This window comes from Ictalurus punctatus, unplaced genomic scaffold (genome assembly GCF_001660625.3).
Source record: "Ictalurus punctatus breed USDA103 unplaced genomic scaffold, Coco_2.0 Super-Scaffold_100056, whole genome shotgun sequence".
In the NCBI taxonomy this organism is placed as follows: Eukaryota; Metazoa; Chordata; class Actinopteri; order Siluriformes; family Ictaluridae; genus Ictalurus; species Ictalurus punctatus.
The window spans coordinates 2,149,127-2,172,719 of record NW_026521088.1 but is presented as its reverse complement, the minus strand read 5'-3'; the positions used below and the strand labels follow the sequence as shown (position 1 = coordinate 2,172,719).

General features: G+C 46.9%; 1 protein-coding gene and 1 long non-coding RNA gene across 5 annotated transcripts in view; one reads left to right on the top strand and one right to left on the bottom strand.

The window, feature by feature from the left end:
* LOC108261599 (NACHT, LRR and PYD domains-containing protein 3) overlaps window positions 1-23,593 on the top strand; it is a 619,868-nt gene that overhangs the window by 394,531 nt on the left and 201,744 nt on the right. The window lies entirely within an intron of this gene.
* Window positions 1,463-10,630, bottom strand: LOC128630426 (uncharacterized). Of its 4 annotated transcripts, XR_008394731.1 has the most exons (8): window positions 10,007-10,630; window positions 4,703-4,800; window positions 4,522-4,578; window positions 3,414-3,469; window positions 3,124-3,294; window positions 2,488-2,552; window positions 2,225-2,404; window positions 1,463-1,990 (listed from the first exon to the last, which is right to left on the bottom strand). It is a non-coding gene; the product is annotated as an uncharacterized LOC128630426 (long non-coding RNA). The 4 variants fall into 4 exon arrangements; XR_008394730.1 differs by lacking the exon at window positions 10,007-10,630 and having other exon boundaries at window positions 4,703-9,084; XR_008394732.1 differs by lacking the exon at window positions 10,007-10,630 and having other exon boundaries at window positions 3,191-3,294; window positions 4,703-9,081.

Sequence of the window (23,593 nt, the reverse complement as noted above, 5' to 3'; positions counted from 1 at the left end):
GTGGGAAGCAGAAAGAGATCTAAGAGGCCTACAGAGAAGACTATGGCACATTCAGTTGACCAATTTATTTTCAGGTAGATGATTGCTTCCTTTTGTGCCAACTACCACAAAGTAGCACTTGAACCTTCAAGTTACAATCCGTGTATCCGTGGTGAACAAAAGTTTAAGTATGTGCTCTTCTCATCAGAAGACCATGGTCAACAGCCAAAGGGCTGCCCTGTCGTGGTTTCTGTAGTGTAGTGTTTATCCTGTTTGCCTCACATGCAAAGGCCAGTTGCACGTAGGTGTAGGTGGCAAACACATCCAAATCACCAGGCAAAAAACATGAACAAGAAAGAGGGAGAAGATCGGTTGAACAGCAGAGTTACCAGGGTGACATCAGAATTTGGAAACTTCTGAACCAAAAACCAGATCATGAATTTACTATTACATAATAAAAAGTCATGCAGTGAATAAGACACCAAATTGCATATGTTTGAAACACAATGTATGTTTGTTTAATAATGAAGAGACAAAATACAACCTTTCAAAATGTTAAAATATCCAAATGTTTGATATTAAAAATATGAAACTCTCCATTATGTTTGGTGTAAAGTTGATCACTCGATGCTTTCCGCTGGTTTGTCATTGAGTGGGATTCTCATTCTGAGATGTTTTTGTCATCAGGATGGTTTTAAACCTAATGAGCTCATATTTCACACTAAAAACTGCTTTCTTTTAGTAGCAGAAGGATGAGAAGCAGCAGCTCTTTGGTGAAAAGTCAGTTTCAGTTTGCGGGAAATGCCCTGCCCTCCGGGGCGAAACTGTTTTTTAAAGCTGATTAAACAAGTATGTGTGACTTTTTATTTTATTGGAAAAGGGGGAAATCATTCTGACTTTAATTAGACACTTTTAATGATCTCATATAATACAGCTCTCCTTGTAACATTCCTTGATGAGCTGACATCAAGGATCTGAAAATGGTGCCAAGGTTACTGCAAAAAAAAAAGTCATTAAAATCTTTTACACCCCTGCTGTAATGTGTGGGAGTGTTGAGTAACTGCAGTGACGCTTGGGGGCAGTAATGAGCATTAAGGTTGCTTTTCACCTCCAGACGGAACTCGCGAACAAACGCAGCTACGCTCTAATTGGTGGAGCTCCTGGACGAGCTGCTATTTAATTGGTGTAGCGCTTTAGCGGGAGTTTTAGTTTCTTCCGTGTTTGTCTCAGAGCTGTAATGGTCGAGGCTTTCCGGTGATGCGCGTGTTTGTGTTTATTCATTCAGCATGAGTGCTTACTGAAGTTATGTCTAACAACTTATTCCTTGCATCCCTGCATGCTGGTCAATAATTAGTAAAACATTTCTGACATTTGGTTTTTGTCCGTGTGTGATTAAGAGAGACATAAGGGGAATTTCCAAACTAAAGAAACAAACGCAGCAAAAATGTCTCACAATCCCAGTTATAATCTAATGAACAAAATACAATATTAAAAACAGTTTATTAACTGATTCCAAACAACCAGGAACAAAAGAGTTACAGTTGACTAAACTGTGACATATTTAACTGGTATATCCAAAAAGGAGAGAGAGAAAAAGGAAAGTGACAAACAGTAAACATGTCTTATCCGTGTAATCATTATAGATGCAAACAAAGCCCTTAGATTGTAAAACAGTACACATCCATTGAAAACAAACTAGAGGAAGGGTATATAGCCTGTGGCACAAACAGAGCTTACACCTAATTTTCACCAAGCCTTATTTACAAAACCAACGAGTGATAAACCAATTCTTTTCCCCCCTCTTTTAACCAAAAGGTGTGCTTAATTCACAATTCCAGGGTTTACATAATCTTTAATTCGCATTGTAAACAGTGAGCATTATGGCTGTTAAGTAAACTGTCAATTCAGGACTGTAGGTGATGACGCAGTTAGCAGAGGTGTTAATTCAAGACTGTAAAAGTAAACTCAGCATTTGATGTGTTCAGTCAGTACTGGGGATTTTGGCTGTAGGCTGCAAGTGAAAACAGAAAATGTGCTCAGAACAGTTGTACATTACAGCATCCATTAGTTACGGATCACTGAACTTCTTTTAGAAATATCTCAGAATATGACATTTGTCTATTTTGATTAAGAATTTTTATTTTATTTAAAATTAGAAATAAACAAGTTTTTAGAATTTTGAAATGTAAAAACAAAAAAAGGAAATGTTCAACATTTTCATTAATTGATGTTCAAGATTACGCACCATTTCTAGGTAAATGTGCAGATCCCTGGTTAGTTTAGATTTGGCATTAGCCAAGAAAATCCAGGATCTCCCAGTCAATGTCCTCCAGAGTCTGATTAGCTTCCTGTGCATGACCCATCTCCTCGGTGATGCTGTGCTGGCGCCAGAGCTTCTGAATCTTTCTGTAGCGCATTCCTCCATCTGGGAGGGAAAGAGAATGATATAAACAGTGGTTTAAACACAAATTTTACAAGACACGTTGAGTATCTTGTTTGAGTTCTCACCTGAGCCCTTGGACAGTTCTCCATAGTCATCGAGGTACAGGAAAAGAACCTGATTCTCCCTCACCCTGTAAAAGACAGCAGAGGCTCATGTACTGCAAGCCAGGACTTGAGAATGCCTACAAATGCTGTATATTCACAACCATAAATGTTAATTCAGCAGGAATGTCTCAACTCCAGGCCTATTGCTGGATTACTGAGATGTTGAGTGTTGGGGGGAAAGGAAGCTTGAAACTGTGTAGGATGGTGTGTTTCTAGGACAGGGTGGAGGCCCACTAGTATAAGAAGTCATGTATTAATAAATGAAGAAAAGTTTTTTAAACATTTTGGAAGATGCCTGTTATGTATTAATATTTGACCAGTTAATTGATTATTACATCCTCTTTCAATAATAAACAATGTATTCCTTGCTTATAAATAGTTTATTATGGAACTTCAAATTAAAGTGTTATTTGGAGTATTTTTAGCAAGCTGCTGTTATTTTTCTTATTTAGTAGCTTTACAGCTTCCTTCCCAAAATGAATAACCCATGTGTGAGGGATTATTGCTGACTAATTCACACCAAAGCCCAGCCCTGATATAAACAGGCAATGCACCTATAAGACATGGCAGTCAACACAGATGCGTCTTCCTTCTAACCTGAGGAAAATGCTAACACCAGCTCAGCAAACAAATGTGTGTGCAGTACATGCTCCAACGTCCTCACCCTCCAGCTCAGTCTGGCAGCAGCTGCTCTGAGAACACAGCATTGTGCCACACACCAAGCACAGAGTTTGAGCTCAAGGCTTAACTCCATCTGACCTAGGACAGCTACAAAAACAATGGAGGTTATAAACACAAAAGCAATAACTAGAGATGTCCACCAGAATTCTATTCTATTAAGCAGATACTGGGTATAAATGAATGCAACTCAGAGTACACACACTCACATGAAGCTGAAAGCCTAGTTGATCAGTGCACAGTAATCCTCTGGCACATCGATTAGCTTATTGGATTCCCGAGGAAAACCACACACACACACACACACACACACACACACACACACACACACACACAAAAAACAAAACAAAACACTGAAACCATTCAGTCTTAACCCTCTTACCCCTAAGTTCCCACAGTATTATGTCCCATAACCCTATATTCCCCAGAGAAACAGCACACCAACCCTGAGTTCCTGGGCCAAAATCAACATTTTAATTTGAACATTTTTAGGCCTTGAAACAACTTATAATAATGTATTTGTGTAATATTACTTTGAAAATGAAGCGGTTCAGTGTTTTTACTCCACTTAGAGCACAATTCTTAACTAGAGAAGTTATGAAAAATGCTCGCTAAAATCCTTCTAATCATTTAAAAATACTGTACAAGCACCAGCGTGGTCAATGCCTTTGAACAAATGCATTTTAGCGCCAAAAGTCAACTTTCTGGTGATAATCAGAGCAGCAGGTAGTGTTTTCACGAATGCACAAAGATGGTCAGGTTATGACTCCAGACCCCTGCAGTGTCAGTCGCACTGGTTGATGCTGAAGATGAAGACGGATCAGGGTCTGAATAATGAGTTTGCATCACTATCAGTTTCGGTTTCAACATCGCCTGAACTTTCACTGCTGTCACTATCTAGAATCCTTGCTCTCGCCTGTGTAACTGTGTTTCTGTGTAAATGTTTCCCCCCCCCACGGTTTTAGATGTACCTGTGTTCACTGTAGGTGTAACTTTAGCTGGAACACGATTAGCTTTTCACTTTGGCATTTTTAGTTCACTTCTACTATTACACCAATATTCACACTTGGATCATCTTCATTGTAATGACAGCGTAATGTTGTAATCACGTCGTGATGTCATGACTTCAACCTTCCAGGTAAAAAAATTATAATTAAATAAGTAAGGAATCATAGCAGAGCAATGCCAGTACACCGGCCTCGCGGGGATAACATTTACGCTGTAAAGCCGCTATATCGGCCTTACAGGGTAAGGGGGTAAAACCACCATTTCAAAGCAAAGTTCAGAAGGCTATAGATAAGAACAAAGAATGATCACCTTATAAGGGTTTCAGGTGACTGGAGACATTGTTGCATGCCTGGATGTGAGCACCACCTGCAGGACAAATGGACACAACACACTCAACCCATTACAAAACAATCAATGATGTGTACACATGATATGGCATCATCAGCATTCACAGAAAACCATTTCTCGGCTCAGTTATGAAGTTTCTTACCCCTGAAGCAGGGGATCCAGATCCTGGTGATTATAATAGAGCTGGAACAGATTAGGAGGCAGACACACATGCACACAGCACTTCCCATTCCCCAGCACCTACAGATAGGTAGGGGACAGGGAGAGAACAAGATCAGTTTCACTACATAAAATATACTATATACAGTGCATCCGGAAAGTATTCGCAGCACTTCACTTTTTCCCCATTGTTATGTTACAGCCGTATTCCCACATGGGTTAAATTCATTACTTTCCTCAAAATTCTACAAACAATACACCATAATGACAACATGAAAGAAGTTTGTTTGAAATCTTTTAATGAGTATGAAATTTCTGAAAAATAAAAAAAACAAAAAAAAGCACATGTTTATAAGTATTCACAGCCTTTGCGCAATACTTTGAAGCACCTTTGCTTGGCATCTCTAATAAGCAGTAAGTTTTGGCAAAACTCAAAACTGTCACAGCTCGGTCTGATCAGAACTTAAATTCCCAGGATGCAATACTCACTAATCAGGCACGCATGCACTCCCCATCCCCGGAGTTCTGATCAGACACACCTGGCACCAATCACACACTAGTACTTAGAGAAGACATCCACCTAGAATCGGCACGAAGTATACGCTCAGTAGTCTAGTTTGCAGCGTTACCAAGCCGATCTAGTTCGTTGTTTCTTGTGATCCTCGACCCTTGCTTTCTGTCTCGACTACGCTTTCTGGATATCCCCATTTGTATTGTTCACCCAATCGCTTGCCCCTTGCCTATTCTACGACTACGCTTCTTGAACTTCCCGATCCTACGCTGTTCACCCGCCTCCCGCTCCTACTTCCGTACCGCCTCGAGGTTGGTGTCAGAATGCTTTGCCTATTAATGGAGGCAGCGGGAGATCGTTGGCCGAACGCCATCGAGGGACATGGCCGGATGCTTAGCGAACATGATCACCATCTCACCCACCTAACTGAGCAGGTAGCTCGGTTAAATCAAGCTGCGCAGCCTCCTACGGTGCCGACCCCACGCTTACCTCCCACTCCAGCGCCGGAGAAGTATGATGGAGATCCCGCACGCTGCCGGGGTTTTTTACTCCAGTGCTCCCTGTTTTTCTACACGTACCCAGACATGACGGAGAGTCAGAAGATCATTCACTTCATGGAACTTTTAACCAGGAAAGCTCTCCTCTGGGCTACTGCGGAATGGGAACAGGAAGGGAACCGTATCAGCACGTTTGAGCAGCTGACATCACGCTTCCGCACGGTATTTGATCACTCTACAGACAGCCAGGAGACTGGGGAGGACTTATTGTCCATGGCCCAGGGATCAGTGCAGTGTGGCGGATTACGCCCTCGAATTTCGCATGGTCGCCGCCCGGAGCGGATGGAATGACCCCGCTCTAAAAGCCATGTTTCGCCGGGGATTATATGCTGACATCTTAACGGAGCTGGCGTGCCGCGATGATCTTTTGACCCTCGACTCACTCATCAACGTAGCTATCCGCCTGGATCATCTACTACGTAGCCGCCGCCCCGGATGTGGTGAGGCGGAAGCACTGACACCTGAGCACTCTAGCGAACCCACGCAGCTGGGACAGACTCGGGTGAGCATGCAGGAAAGAGAATGACAGCGCCGTGAACACTGCTGTTTCTACTGCGGTGAGAAGGGCCACTTTGTGCAACAATGCCCTCTCAAACAGGGCTCTACCCGAGGGGAAGCCAAAGCTGCCAGACCATCTCAGGCAGGGGTGAGTTTCGAACCCATTACCCAGCACTCTGTTCAGTCTGCCTTCGTATTGCCCGTTATAGTGGGTTACTCAAGTGTTTCCTGTGTTTTAGAAGCACTGATCGACTCGGGAGCGGCGGGGAATTTCATTAACCAAGAGACTGTACGCCAATATAACATACCCGTTCGTCCTCTCTGCACCCCTCGCCGTGTCCAAGCCATTGATGGGGAACCCATAGGAGATGGCTTAATCACCCACTGCACCGAACCTGTTAACCTCCGAACCAGTGCCCTTCATCAGGAGAAGATCACGTTCCATGTCATAGTGATGGCTCGGCACCCAGTGGTTCTCGGTCTCCCTGGGCTCGAACATCACAATCCCCGAATTTCATGGAACCAAAGGGAAATCACGCGCTGGCCAGCTCACTGTATTAATCACTGTCTTCAGGTCCCTGTGATCTCCATAGCATCTACCTCCATTGAAAGCCCAGATAAGGCAGATAACGTTCAGATCCCCAGTGTTTACCACGACCTCATAGAGGTATTCAGTAGGAAGAAGGCGAGCGAACCACCATCACGTTTCTGGGATACGTCATCAGCCCCGAGGGGATCTCCATGGACCAAGAAAAGGTCCAGGCAATAGTAAGCTGGCCCACACCCACGACGATCAAGGAACTACAGAGGTTTCTGGGGTTTGCGAACTTCTACAGGATATTTATCAGGAATTTCAGTGCCGTCGCCAACCCCCTCACATCCCTGCTAAAGGGGAAACCCAAACGTCTGGCATGGAATTCAACTGCCCAATCCGCCTTCGACAAGCTCAAGAAAGCCTTCACTACTGCACCCCTCATCAAACATCCAGACCCATCCAGACCATTTATAGTGGAGGTGGATGCATCAGAGACCGGGGTAGGAGCCATTCTGTCCCAACAATTTGGAGAGAAGCCAAAACTTCACCCGGGGGCCTTCTTCTCGCGAAAGCTTTCCCCAGCTGAGAGAAACTACGATGTGGGAAATCGGGAACTCTCCGCAGTTAAATTAGCGCTGGAGGAGTGGAGACACTGGTTAGAGGGGGCTACACATCCATTTGTCATCTTCACGGACCATAAGAACCTGGAGTACCTTCGCACTGCAAAGCGACTCACACCCCGCCAGGCCCAATGGGCCCTATTCTTCACTAGATTTCAATTCACGTTATCCTACAGACCCGGGTCCAAGAACACAAAAGCGGATGCTCTGTCTCGTCTCCATCAGACGGAACAGGTCAACGAGCAGGAGGAGTACATCATTCGTCCTTCATGTGTTATCAGTGCGCTAGAGTGGGAGCTGGACGCGGAACTAGAACAGATTCCCCAGTCCCAAGTACCTGTAAAGCGTCCTCCTAAAAAACTCTTCGTACCCGAAGAGTACCGCCAAGAACTCATCATCTGGGCACACACGGTACTCGGTACGGGACATCCAGGTACACAACGCACACACCATCTCCAGGAAGAGAAATACTGGTGGCCCAATATGATAGGAGACATACACAAGGTGGTGAAGTCCTGTTCATCGTGCGCACAGAATAAAGTACCTCGGACCCTCCCCGCTGGGAGGCTCAAGCCCTTACCTATCCCTGAATGCCCATGGTCACACATATCTGTAGATTTTGTAACAGACCTGCCTAGATCCCAAGGAGATACCACAATTCTAGTCGCAGTGGACCGGTTCTCCAAGTCCGTACGTTTCATTCCCTTACCTGCTCTCCCCACTGCATTCAGGACAGCCGAACTTCTATTCCAGCATGTGTTCAGGTATTACGGCATTCCTGAGGAGATTGTCAGTGAGGGGCCCACAGTTTACCTCCAGAGTGTGGTCCAGCTTCATGATGAAGATGGGAGTGACAGTGAATCTCACCTCGGGTTATCACCCACAAGCCAATGGGCAAGCCGAATGAGTCAATCAGGAACTGGGGCGATTTCTCTGTATGTTTTGTGCCAATAACCCAGAGGATTGGAGCAAGTTCTTGCCATGGGCCGAGTATGCGCAGAACTCACTACGTCATTCGGCTACCAATCTCACCCCCTTCCAGTGCGTGCTCGGTTACCAACCCCCACTGTTCCTGTGGAACGCAACTCCCACCGCAGCTCCGGCCGTTGACCACTGGTTCAAACGTAGTGAGCGTGTCTGGGCGGACACCCACCGACGCCTGAGGGAGACCTCAGACATGTACAAACACAAAGCAGATCGACGCCGCAAGGAACACCCTGATTACCAACCCGGCGATCGGGTGTGGTTGTCCACAAAAGATTTGAGACAAGTGCATGGCTGTAAAAAACTAGCACCGAGGTACACGGGACCATTCAAGATCCTCAAGCGAGTCAATGATGTCACCTACCGTCTGGAACTGCCACGACACAGTCGCATCTCCCCTTCATTCCACGTATCACGTCTGAAACCTGTTGTCAATGGTCCTCTAGCCACCGAAGTACCAGCTGAAACTCCCCCGACCCCTCTGGAAATTGATGGACAACCGGCTTACCGCGTCAGGAACATCCTCAACTCGAGACACAGGAGGGGCAAGCTGGAGTATTTGGTCGAGTGGGAGGGTTACGGACCTGAGGAACAGTGCTGGATTCCCAGGCAGGATATACTTGATCCACAGCTTACCAAGGACTTTCACACAACTCATCCACATCTCCCAGGTCCACGACCCCGGGGGAGGCCAAGAAAGAACTCTGCTCCCGGAGTGAGCCCTTTGGGGGGGGGGGGGTGTGTGGGGGGGGGGGGGGGGGGGGGGTCTGTCACAGCTCGGTCTGATCAGAACTCAAATTCCCAGGATGCAATACTCAGTTCTCAGGCACGCATGCGCTCCCCATCCCCGGAGTTCTGATCAGATACACCTGGCACCAATCACACACTAGTACTTAGAGAAGACATCCACCTAGAATCGGCACGAAGTATACGCTCAGTAGCCTAGTTTGCTGCGTTACCAAGCCGATCTAGTTCGTTGTTTCTTGTGATCCTCGACCCTTGCTTTCTGTCTCGACTACGCTTTCTGGATATCCCCATTTGTATTGTTCACCCGATCGCTTGACCCTTGCCTATTCTACAACTACGCTTCTTGAACTTCCCGATCCTACGCTGTTCACCCGCCTCCTCCTCCTACTTCCGTACCGTCTCGAGGTTGGTGACAAAAACGTGACAACTCAGACACAAAACCATTGCTATTCACAAAACAAAGTCTACTAAATACTGAAACAGTATAAAAAACAAATAGTAAATAAAAAACACATGAACTGCAGCATGTATAGAAACATTTCTTTAGGATTAAATTTAAGCACTTTTTAAAAATTGTGTTCAAACCTAAAAATCCCTACACAAATCGAATGCTGTTGGCTGCAGTGAATTACTCTGACAGCCCCATTATTGACTCCCACATAACTGTGCCTGACAGCACACTCAATAAAAACATCCCAAAAGAACATTCATACTGACAAACACTTTATTACTCATTTGTAAGAACGAGGGTTAATAAACACACACAAATGACAACATAACACAGATCACCATCTATTGTTAAGTTGTACGTGCTCTAAGTAGAATATGCTCTAACCTGACACAGAGGTGAGGAGGATCTGGACCAGGTGAGCGACAATGACCAAGTGGAAGAAATGCAGGTGTGCAGTATCCGCACTAAGCCCTGAGGAGTCTAAGCAGTGCAATGCTGAATAGGACAGTGTTGTGGATAAAAAATGTCATAAAATAAACATAAGGGAGAAGAAGGAAAAACGGGCACCTAGACACATAGAAGCGGGATTAGGCGGACATTGACAGACTGAAATTACGAGCAATTTAAGAGCAGTAATAGTCAAAAAAAGTCAAAAAGAAGTGTAAGAGCTGAGGAGTGCTAAAAAAACACACACACACACTCGTACAGTCAAGGGCGGGCAAGTAGACACAACATACATACACACACGAATAACTTTAATAAAATCTTATAGTAATAGAGAAACTCTATAAAAAAACAGAATAGTAGGATATGCAGGACAGTAGAACTGTAATGATATTAAGAAGTTGGAAGTACAGTAAACCGCTTTTCAAGTAGTATAAATATATATAAACTAAGAAATATAGTGCAAATATGAAAATAAATTATAAACGAGAAATACAGGAAAAAAAGGAAAATATAACTTACTCATGATTCAGGTGGTGAAGATTCTCGTCTTGCAAGGAAAGCCTTAATTTTTAGAGAACCATGAAGAAAGCCAGTTATAAGGGTGGCTGGGTCAAACTGCCCCCCCCCCCCCTCCCCTCTATTTAACGATAAGACCAAGGTCCCTCCCGGTTGTTTAGTCGTCTTGCCTACGTCATTTTTTTTACCTAGGGAATTGAGAATCCTGGTTTCTGACTACCTAGGTAAATGAGAATCCTGGTTTTTGACCACCTAGGTAACTAGAAACTCTGGGTTTTTGTTTCCTGGGTTGTTGGAAATGCCTGGGTTCTGATTTTATGTGTAAATTAAAACCCCTGGTTTCAATTCTATGGGTAAGTGAAATAGGCCTTTTCTGGAAACCTATGGGTTATCTAGTGTGTAAATACAGTATAAATACTGGAGCTTAAGCTCAGGGTAGGGGGATCACTTCTGAGAATTCTCATCGGTGTGGATCTCATGTGGTGGAATGGAACAATAAAGCTGGACCCTTGCTTCTTCTCACTCACGGCTGGTGTATTTTTTCTATCTCAGAGGTAGATGTGAGTATTGGCTTCTAAGATGAATTTTAAATGTTTTTGGGTAATAGGCTAAATTCGAGCCAACATTTGGCGACCCAGATGGGACTGGGCTAAGATCTATATGTCTGGAATCTCTCCCGTGGGACTTCGCTCTCTAAGCAACAGACAGGCCGTATAGGAAAAGGCATTGCAGACGCCTGTTATTTCAAAGCTCTGTTTTAGTGGTCTGTTGTTACGATTGAGAAGCCCCGGGGTGGGAAGAAAGACTAAGTGGGTCTCCAAAAGAACCTTGAGTGAGTGAGAAGAGGTAAGAGAAGTGTAGATTGTAGAAGATTGTACTTATTGTAATTGTATAAGGTTCATAAGACTGTGTAAGGATATGGTATATGTGTTGTGTGAGTGAAAGTCCTGCAATACCGCTGGAGGAAGGGAAAAAAGGTAGAAAAAAGAGTAGAGAAATAGAGAAATACTCCAGGGCTGGGATAGAAAGCAGGTGGAAAATGAGGCCTCAGACCCCAGATACCGGCTACTAGACTAGACTAGCAGTCTAGTGGCGGCTGCATTGGTGGGGACCCCTAATACCGCTGGAAAAGGATTAGATAAAAGATAGATAGATTAGATTCCAGGGCTGGATAGAGAGGGTAATAAATCCTGGGCCCAGGTCCGGGTCGTGCAATACAGCATGCCCGGTGTATGAATGGAATATGTACTAACAAATGTGTGTGCTTAAAATATATGTGCTTAGAATATGAGTGTGGTGTGAGAGCGTGTAAGTTTTGGAGACAGGGAAAAAGTATTTATTATTGCTCTGAACGAGAGCTCCATACATTTGACGCTTGATAAGATTTAGGGAAAAAGAAAAAAGGGAAAGAAAAAAAAAGGGAGAATAATAATAATAATTTAAAAAAAAAAAAAAAGTTGTATTTGATTCATGTGACTGTAAGCTTCATACATACGGAGCTGGTGTGAAGGCGTTTTATATTCTGAGACCACAATGGTGTGTATGTAATAACTAAATATGTGTAAGAGAGTGTGTGACACAATGTGTATATGAGTGTGCCGACATTGTTGATAGAAAGGGGTGTATGTGTGTGTTCCTATCTGTTCTTATCTGCGCAAGCAGGCCTGTCTTCTGTGTGGAAAGGAAAAAAGGAAAAGAAGAAAAATGTGTGTGTGTGCGCACTTCAGATTGAGCTGACTAATATAGAACAGTGTGAGATTTTTGTTTTTAAATTTGTTTTAATGTTTTGAATCTGATATGGACTTTCTGTGAGTCGGGTGTGACTGTGTGTATTATAACTTTATTGGTATCAATAACTGCTGTTTTAAAAATTGGAGGAGCATGCAAGAATTGTAAAAAAAAACAAAAAAACAACAACAACATTTTAGAACATTTTAAAAACATAAGAACTTCCAGACCAGTAATATATAACAAAATTGTTGAGAAATCAGGGAGTCAGTCCATTGGGACCTTTTCATTTATATTCCATAAATTATGAAGGTGTTGTTCAGTTAAATGACAAATAATAATACAATTTAATTTTTGTTTAATTACCCAAAATTGGGTAATGTTGAATAGGTAAATATTATGTCTAAGAATATTGTAAACATGTAAGAATTGTCTGTTGTGTGAGGCTGTGTGAATTACCTAAAGTTAAACTTAAAACGTATAAGAGTAATTGAATCATTTAACTTAATTAATTAATCATCATAAGTAAATTGAATGTATGTACTCTGAGTGTATGTGAGTCCATGTGAGGCATAACTTAGTGGATTGAGGGGGCGTGTGCGGCCGACTCTAAGGGCTGAGAGGTATGAGACACGACCAGAGTTATGGCTGAATGTAAGAAAAAGATGAGCCCGATAGAGAGGGTGATAAGCAAACACTGTACAGATGAGAAGGACATTAGACATTATTGTAAAAAATGGAGTGAGAAGACAAGTGGTGAGTGGAAATGGCCCGAGGAAGGTACTTTTGATGAACAGCTATGCCAAATAATGAAAGAGAGATTAGCTGTATGGAATGAACAGAAAAAAGGCTTGAGAGTGAGGGAGAAATGTGTGAAGACAGAGAAGATAGTGGACTGGTTTGTGGAAGCAGGGAAAGAAGAGAAGGAGAAGGATAGGCAGCAGAGAGAACGAGCAGAGGCGGTGATACGGAAGAAAGAAGAAAGGGAAGCAAGCCTAGGAAAAAAGATAAAAGAAGCCATTCAGGAGGAATTGGCCGAGGCCCCGCCCTCATATAATTCTCAGTACCGCCCTCCAGTGAGACCTGTCGGAAGTGCCCCACCCGCCGGGCTCTACATGATGCAAGACCTGGAAGACAGAGAAGATGAATGGAAGGAAACTGAGGTGGACATACAGGGAACATTCACCGGATACCAAAGAATGAGGCATCGCATGCGGGAGGATGGAGAACGTATCAAAATGGAAGAAGGAGCTGCCGAATACGAGGATAGAACCCCGGTCGAGAGCGAAAGCCCACGGCTGGACCTCCCACACGTAGGCAACAAGGAGAGGGACAGGGAACTACAGGAGTATATGAAAAACTGGACCCGCACTCTGGGGTGGCCGGAGCACAGGGAGATTCCCCCCAGCACTAGCACCCCGAGGCCAGGGTCACGGCCGATGGTGCACAAGCAAAAAGACAAGGAACTGGAGGAAATACAGGAGCAGGAGGGGCATGGGACCAGGGGCAATCAAGAAGGTCGTCGGAGCGAGAGAGGGCACGAGGGTGGAAACGGAGCACGAGAGGCTCCACATATCAAAGGAGGAGGAAAAAGTGAGCCGAGAGACAATGTGGGGCGGGTGGTCCGTATAGAGGGGGATGTGGTGCTCTCCCCATATGCTGTCGAGGAGGATAAGGAATTGGAGGGCAGGATTCGACGGCTAGAGGACGGGATATCATATGGCATGGGTAAAATGGATGAATTGAAAAATCTCGCAGGTCAAGCGTTCCAAATGGCGACTGCTGTGAAGAATAAGTATGCACACAAGCCGCGTTTGGGAGAGTCAAAATCACAGAGGTCGAGAAGAGCACTGAACCAGTCAGCAGGAAAACATGTGAAAAGCCTGAGTAAGGCCTCAAAAGTCCTAATATATCACCAGCAGAAGAAGAAGCAAGTAAGTTCAGACATGGAACTGGACGAACAAGTGGGGACTGAGAGCGAGGGGACTGAAACAGACAACGAAGGAAAAGTTGAACAAGACGTCAGTGAGGAGGAGGACTTGGAGGATTTGAAGCTTAGAGGAGCTAGAACACTACGGAAGAGGGAAAGCCTGAGGCCCCCAGTGAGATTCGAACCTGGTGTCACAGCGTGCTTGGCGCATGCCCGCTCGCAGTCGGAGCCCAGCCTTACTCAGATGATGCCCCTCATGGTTAAAGGAAAAGCCCTACATTATGCACCCTGGAGTTTCATGGACCTAACGGGCCTGATCCAACAATTACCCAACATGTGTGAAGGGGGGCAGAAATGGATTACACAGTTTGAGGAAAAAACATCAGGACGGCACCTGGCGATAGGCGATATCAAAGCCATTCTCTGCCAAACAGTGGGCAAGGGACGGGCTGAAGAAATTTTCGATGGGGCAGAACACAGGGATTTGATAGACGACCCCAAGGCTGATGCCATCCCGTTTGGCCTATACCGACAAGAAATATGGGATGCTGTGAGGAGTATGTTTCCGGCTAAGATGGACCATGGGAAGCTTGAAAATATCAAACTGAAAGACGAAGAAAACGTGATAACCTTCATACAAAAGTTTCAAGATAAATGGAGGGATGAAACGGGTGCCAAATGGGACGATTCAGTGGCAAGTGTGGGACTGTTCAAACTGCTATTGAAGAAGGCTCTCCCTGGGGAGGTACAGAAGAAGTTAGAGGAAGTGGTGGGGCTCAACGCAATGGAATGGGCTTCATTTCTGGCACATGTGACCCATCACTTGGAGCAACACAGGAAGCTGAAAAAAGAAGCTAAAGATGCCACTGAAACCCTAATGAGCCAACTCTATAAAGCACAGCTCGGCGAACTGACCAGGACTAAACAGGAAGAGAAGGAACGGAGGAGGGAGCACATTAAACAAGCGGCAGTGATGGTGCCCCATCCACAAGCGTCAGCCCCAGCACAGGCTGACCCTATGCTGTTGGCCAATGGATACCAGGCCCACCCACAACAGCAAGTCCCACACATAACTACTATGCTGCACCCCGCCCAGATGGATTACATATATCATATGAGGGCCCCCATGCACCCGGGAATGCCACCTGCCTGGGGGAGGGGACGAGGATACGGACGGGGTCGAGTTTTGCCAAGACCAGATATGGCAACTGAAGGGTGTTGGGGATGCGGTGATCCTAGCCACTTCAGGAGAAATTGTCCACGTGTCCCACGACCAACTTGGGGAGACCGCGTGGATAGGGCTGAAAGAAGAGGTCAGGTGCTTGGACCGAGAGCGCCGGAGAGCTATGGAATGCCACCTCGGTGTCAACCGCTACCCCCAGTACCCCAAGGTGGCCCCATGTATGGCCCCTATGGGGAGCCGGGACCCAGCCAGAGTTGAGGAGGCCGAGAGAAGCCCGGGGGGGAGCTCATGCAGTCCGTCACCACACTGCATCCAGAACAAGAGCCAACTGTTACAGTGACGATCGGAAACACCTTGCAAGCGCCTTTTATGATCGACACTGGAGCTACATATTCAAGTATAGGGAAAGAAGGTTCACAGCTCCCCCTCACCTGTAAGGCTATTCAAACTATGGGCTTCTCAGGAAAAATACAGACCTTACGATTCACCGAGCCTCAAGAACTATCTCTGGATGGTGTGACAATACAAGCACCCCTGTTATATTCGCCAGGAGCGCCTGTTAACTTACTGGGACGTGATGCCCTGTGTAAGTTGGGAGCTCAGATACAGTGCGAAGCGACTGGGATTTGGGTGACATTCCCCAAATCAATATCCACACAATTCCTACTGTTGCACGAGCCACCTAGCACCGCCCGTAATGTGAGGATGGTATACTGGCTAGAGATGTCCGATCCAGCTAACTCGGAACTCTGGCACAGATACGCAGAATGGAAACCATGGTTACAGTACATGCGGCCCGATTGCACCGAAGTGGAGGCCCCTTTATATTGCACTATTAAAAATGATGACGGTGGACGAGACCAGGAATATGCTCAGCTTTGGGAGGACATGGAACAGGGACAAGTAATGGACATTAGAACCATGGAAATAATAAGCGGCCCACAGGGAGTGGCGGCTATTATAAAGCTCCCAGATAGAATCGCTAACTGGTATCAGCTGGAAGGGACAGCGCCCCATGTCACACTCATGGTCACCAAAGGCCTGGAACGGGAAGAGGTAGAGCCAATGATAGGGCAGGCAAAAGAAGTACAAGAGTGGAAGCCAACTACCAATCCATCCTTGCACAAGTCGCCTGATGGAAAGTTTGTGCGAATCTCAGTAACAGCAGTTGATACCGCCGTGGCCACTAGTGTCTGCACATGCACGAACACGGACCGGAGTGGTTTACAAATGGCAGTTAAGGCAGCAAAAGATCAGGACAATGAGGAAATACTGAAAACTATTCCAGAACAGCTATGGACAAAACATCCGACCGACGTAGGGTTGGTTAAATCCGCCGACCTAGCTCAGATTAAGGTAAAAGAGAATGCAAGGTTGCCCTACCAGAAACAGTATCCGTTGTCAGTGCAAGCTAGAGAAGGCATACGGCCCACAATACACGGATTGATAGAGGCCGGAGTTCTAATCTCCACGCGAAGTCAGTGCAATACCCCCATTTTTCCAGTTAGAAAACCTGACTCAGAGAAGTGGAGGCTAGTACATGATTTGCGTGCTATTAACCAAATTGTATTACCGGAAACACCAGTAGTGCCAGACCCACACACCCTATTGTCGAACATTCCAGAAGGGACCAAATGGTATACTGTCATAGATTTATGCTCAGCATTTTTTAGCGTGCCACTGCACCCAGACTCACAGCATTTGTTTGCTTTCACATACGAAGGGCAGCAGTACACATACACTAGACTTCCGCAGGGATACTGTGAAAGCCCATCCATATTTAATCAGGTACTGGCTCAAGACCTCTCAGCCCTGGAGTGCCGTAGCACCATCTTGCAATATGTCGACGACCTTTTGATTTGTAGTGCGTCTAAAGAGCAATGCCAGCACGACTCTCTAAAGGTTCTAAGAATGTTGGCCGAAAATGGCCACAAAGTAAGTAAAGAAAAGTTGCAATTTTGTAGACAAAAGGTGGAATACCTAGGTCGTGTGTTAGAGGGAGAAAGCCGTACTATAGCGCCAAAGCATGTAGAGGCCATACGCAAGGCCCCACAGCCAACCACCGTGCGACAGATGTTGGCATTTCTAGGAATGGCGTGGTTCAATCGCCCATGGATATGTGAGTTCACGCTAAGGGTCCAACCATTACGGGATATGATTAAGGCAGCAGACCAATCACAGCCAAATGCCCCCCTCATCTGGACTCCTGAAGCTCTAGCTGCACTCGCAGATATTAAAATGGCCTTAATGACCGCTCCTGCATTGGCTAACCCAGATTATAGCAAACCTTTTCACCTCTATGTATCCGAAAGAAAGGGGTACGCATCGGCCGTCCTAACTCAGCAGCAACAAGGGATGGGAAAACAGGCCATCTCCTATTACAGCACGGCTCTCGATAACGTGGAAAAAGGGATGCCCCCCTGTTATAGGTCTTTGGCAGGGGCCGCATTTGCATATCAGAAAGCATCCTCAATCACCATGGGGCACCCAGTTACATTATATACGACCCATGCACTGCATGCTCTCCTAACGAGTCAGACCTTTGTGATAACGAACTCCCGTCGAACAGGATATGACTCCATTCTGTCAGCCCCGGAGCTCACCATAGAACGGTGCACCACGGTGAATCCGGCCGATAAACTGGTAACCCCGATAGATGGTGTACCCCATGAGTGCGTAGCGGTATCAGAGATATTTTTGAAAGCGCGTTCAGATTTGGAGAACTGCCCTATTGATAATGCTAAGCATACGTATTTTGTGGACGGTTCCTGTTATCGTACTGATACGGGCAATAAGGCTGGGTTGGCAGTAGTAGAAGCACGACGAAACCCGGCGACGTTTGAGGTAGTGATGAGTGTTCCGCTCCCCCAACCCTGCTCGGCCCAGCTAGCTGAACTACGGGCGTTGACAGCTGCATGTAATTTGGGCCATAATGAGAGTTGCAATATATATACGGACTCAGCCTATGCTCATGGAGTCTGCCATGTGTTTGGACCAATCTGGGCTCAAAGGGGATTCCAGCGGGCAGATGGGACTGCCGTGGCCCACGGGGAAGCGATTTCTGATTTACTATATGCTATGACATTGGCCGCAAAATTAGCTGTAGTGAAATGCAGGGCACATAGGACCGATGACTCCTTTATCACTAAAGGGAACTCACTGGCGGATGAGGCAGCTAAGAAAGCTGCCGTAGGGCCGAGGCAGATGATGGCCCTAACTCAGCCTGGAGAAAGTCCGATGCGGCATCCGCAGGTAGACAATGTGGCCCACTTGGTGGAGCTGCAGAACACCGCAGGTGTGGCTGAAGTATCGGCGTGGATAAAATGGGGGGCGAGAAAAGAGGCGGGTACTGGATTGCGGCGCAGCATAGAAGGATTGTGTATAGCCCCAGCCAGTTACCTCCCGCTCTTGATCAAAGAAGCCCATGGCTTGGATCATGCCCATAGAACCGAAACTATCCGAAAAATCCGTCAGGAATGGTGGTCCCCATTTCTGGCCAGTATGGTGGACTATGCGTTGAATAGATGTGAAGTGTGTATCAAGAACAATGTGCGAAAGAACTTCACTGCTCCTTTAGGACATATTCCCCCGCCGACGGGGCCATTCCGGCATATAATGATGGATTATGTAGACATGGGAGCAGACAACCGGAAAGAAGGGAAGCGCTACATTCTAGTAATAGTAGACCGCTTCAGCAGGTGGGTGGAGGCAGCTGCAACTTCCAAGGAACATGCAAGGACCGCGGCTAAATTTTTATGTCGCGAAGTCATTCCCCGGTTCAGTATTCCAGATTTTCTGAGTTCGGACAACGGTACCCACTTTGTGAATAACGTCATTGACAATGTGGCATCTGCCTTGGGGATAGATCATAAGCTAGGATGTGTGTATCATCCTCAATCCCAGGGCATGGTAGAACGAGTGAACGGTACCCTAGTTAATAAACTGGCAAAAATATGCGAGAGCTCTCGCCTGAACTGGGCACAGGCCTTACCACTGGCCTTGATGAAGATGCGTTCTCAGACCAATCGTATGACGCACTTGACTCCTCATGAAATGCTTACTGGGCGCCCAATGCCTATGGCATTCACCCGAGGTCCATACACAGGGCCGTCTTTGGCACAATTGGAGGACGAAATGCAGGATTATGTGCGAACCCTCACCAAAATCCATAGACATTTGTATTCACAGGTTCGTGAGGCAGTCCATGGAGAGAGCGAGGTACGGGAGGACGTGCGCCTAGTGGCACCGGGGGACCAGGTATACATTCGTGTTTTCAAGAGAAAGAGCCCCCTTGCAGGACGTCGGGAAGGACCATTCACCGTGGTCGCTGCAACCCCCACGGCTGTGAAAGTAGAGGGGAGGAATTACTGGTATCACTTGAACCACTGCAGCAGCGCCGAACCAGGTAAGGGACCGCTACTGCAAGACACTACCGACGAACAACCATCGACCTCAAGACTAGTCAGTACAAGGAAGCCCACTGGGGCAGTGGTGTTCACTGATAGTGACAGTGATTCGGGTGCATCCCTGAGCCCTGCCTACGGCACTCGAGCCCAGAATAAGCGGTGAGCTGTGGAAAAACTCGATAGACTGTCTCAGTCTGATGCCAGTAGCCTCACCGTTCTCACGCCCCGAGTAGAAGTGACGGGTGTAGTTATCTGCCCACAGGAAGTTGTAACCCCAGCAACGGAGGATTTTCTGTCTACATTTGCCACTCTCTGTCAGGACCTTGACGACCCCGCTTTGCCTCTGAGCCTAATCAACTCAGATACGCTACAGTCTCTAGCAGCACAGTTGAACTTACCTGAGCTTACTCCTGAACGTCAGTCTCCGCATGAATCCTTGCGCACTCCCCTACCCCCAGTTCCGGAGGGGACCGGTGGAACAAGCTCCACAGAATAGTAGCACGTATGTGGGTAAACTGATTTTTACAGCAGGGCTAATAGCACTCTTTCTTTTTCTACGACCCAATGTTTAAAAGGAATGCCCTGGATTCCTATCATACATTACGCCCACTAGCGGCTGCTACTTCCCTCACAGCCCTCTATCCTCGTATTAGGCGTGTTCGATCCTGGACGGCCCCTGGCTCAACTATAGGTTCCCGTAGCTCGATGTGCGCGTTAGCTCTCATTAGACTCGCCCATGAAGAGTCCCTGATTGGGAGAAGTCCCTATTTGGCCTCATTCACTTTCTCCCCAGCTCGGTCTGTGGAGATTCACGTAGGACATCTCAGAATTACTGGTAGAGCACGGACGAGTAGATGCTCCTTCGAGCTGCCCACGATTGGCCCCCTGTGGCTACCGTTCCTTTGCTCGGCTACGGCATGTTCTTACCATGATAGTACAGGGTCACCCTTCGCATCCCGGGCTCTCCACCCCCTCCTCATTGCCCCGATGTCAACTCCGATCGCACATAAATTAATGAAATTACAATATTATTCAATCTCTACTGCTAACACCTCGCTCACGGAGGAGCAGAGTAACATGTATATGGCATGGATGGTCCACACTGCTCGATCTGTGACGGATCGCTCATGTCTCGTATGTCATGATCGTAGCCTCACCCCCCATTTTATGCTGCCTATGGGGAACCTCACAGAATGTCTCACCAACCCCTATTCTGTTGATTTTTTGTGTCCTACTGTGTGCCTCCTTGGGGCCCTTTCGGCTGATTTTGGCCCATCGTGGATGCACAATGCAAGCTCCTCATGCCTGTTTCACCCTGTAACCCCCCAAGTGTCGACTTTTGTCCGCGTCCAACCGTCTCTGCCCTCGTTCTTTCCCATCTGCCTCTGCTCCTCTGTTGGTGTATATCCTGTGGGAAATGTGTCTGCCCGATGTAATGTCTCCCTGTTCGCTAATGATTTGCAAATTGAAACCCCCTCTGTTTGTGATTCACCCCCATGCACCCCCAACGTGGTAATTCCCCTACCTGATCTTAGTGGTGGTACTGTTCCCCTTGCGGATGTGTTCTGGTTTTGCGGGGGCCAACGTGTACGCCAGACCTTGCCTGCGGAGTGGCAGGGATACTGCGCCCCGGTTAGGTTGGATGGTAAGACCCGTGTTTTGTTGGTGGATGACCGACCGTCATCCGGCCGGTCCCGTTCACGCCGCGACGTGGCCCTATGGACTCAGTATGTCCGTGACGCTGATGCAGCGAACTATCCTGACTGGGCTGCTGATGAGACCATCCATCTTGACTTTGGGGGTACCCCCGTTGGCGTTCCTGCTCGCTACAGAGCCATGGAGGCCGTTGGCAGTGGTGTAGCGTCTATTTTGCTCCCGGCCGTGCAGATCAACCGCAACGTGGCATGGATTAATTACATGTGGTACAACGAGCAATGCTTCATTAACTACTCGCTGAGTGCTCTCAGACTGGTCCGTGATCAGCTCCATGCCACTTCCCTCATGGCTGCTCAGAACCGTTTTGTCCTGGACCAGATGCGGGCCCCGGAGGAAGGTGTCTGTACAATGATTGGTCCCGAGTGCTGTGCTGCAATCCCTTTGCACACTGGTTCAGGGAGCCCTCTCCAAGGTCCTGGGCCAACTACAAGCCCTCCAGACGGAGCAAGCGGCTAACTCCGGCTTTGGGTCTAGTCTCCGCCTCCCGCCGTGGCTCTCCTGGTTTCTTTCTGGAGATTGGACTGCTGCCCTGACCCGCTTGGGAGCGTCCCTGTTCGTCCTCCTTCTCCTTGTGGCTCTGGTGGCCTGCTGTGTGATCCCCTGCGCACGGCGGATGGTGATGTCCTCAGCCTCCTTTTCTGGCCAGTATGTTGTTAAGGGTGAGGCGTTACCGCCTCAACAGGGGGTGGTGATTGAGACCATGCGACGGGAGACAATGAGCAGCGACAGCAGCGACAGACAGGGGTCAATGAGCAGTGACAGCAGCAACACCAGCGTCTACGAGAACATGAGACGGGACATGAGCCAGGACTGATGGGAAAGGGGGCGCAAGGACCCGTTTGTACAAGGTAGTGGCAAGGTAATGGGCCTATCCGAGACAAACGGGACCTATTGGTGTTTTCTATATGTTCATTTGTGTTGCAGATCTACTGAACCCTGAGGGGTGAGAAGAAGATGTGATGATCCATACCCTGGGTGTAAGTGCTAGCCTAACCTCTCCCCAAAGGGTGGTTCTCTACAGTACGTAAAGTGCTTGAGCCGAAGACAACTGGAATACAGAGGGATACTGCCGATAGAGACTGTTATGCCGAGTGTTATAAAATGCTGTGATATGTGACATGACATGTAATGTGATGGGCAAAAAAGTGTGACGCAATCAGGCACAGAAAAGTATAATGGTGCTGCTGAGCACATAGTGCTGGCAGGGTGGGAATTTTTCCTCGTAAGAGGTTTTTTCACCCACCCCTGACTGCGAAAGACTGGGGTTTGGTTTTTGAGGGGAAGCAAGAATCTGCAGGTCCCGACAAATACAAAACTGTGGGCTGACAGGCCTAGTTGAGAAAGATAGGGACATGTAGATCAAGTAGTTAGTTACTGTAGTGTACTCATACGTACGGCAGTAGTAGTAGTAATAAATGATTAGGGGAACTCAGTTAATCACACTTATAATCGATGTAGGCAAACAAACGTATAATCAAGGTAGTTAAATTCGAAATGAGATATATATATATATATATACATAGTTAAAAGGAGAAGTAAGTTAAGGGTTAAGAGTTATGGCTAGGTACATCTACACATGTCCGGCGCAAAGTGGATGTAGGGGGGTCCTAAGGCCCATTCTCCAGCTGCCAATCTACTATGAGACCCCGGGGCGCACAACACTAGCACGTCTCCCACCAGGTCTACAAAACCTCCTCAGCTCCTGTTCTGATCAGTGTTGCGTAGAAGTGGTTAATGTAAGGGACCCATTGGATTACGGGGACGACGGGCGCAGGGATTATGGCCTTGTTAGAGTAATCCTCCGACAGCTAGCGGGGGACGGCCATGGGGTGCGGCAGAACCAGTTCCTCCACAGATACCCGCTTAATTAAGGTAGTGTATGAGGCTTCACAGCCTCAGAGGGGGAAATGTTGTGGATAAAAAATGTCATAAAATAAACATAAGGGAGAAGAAGGAAAAACGGGCACCTAGACACATAGAAGCGGGATTAGGCGGACATTGACAGATTGGAATTACGAGCAATTTAAGAGCAGTAATAGTCAAAA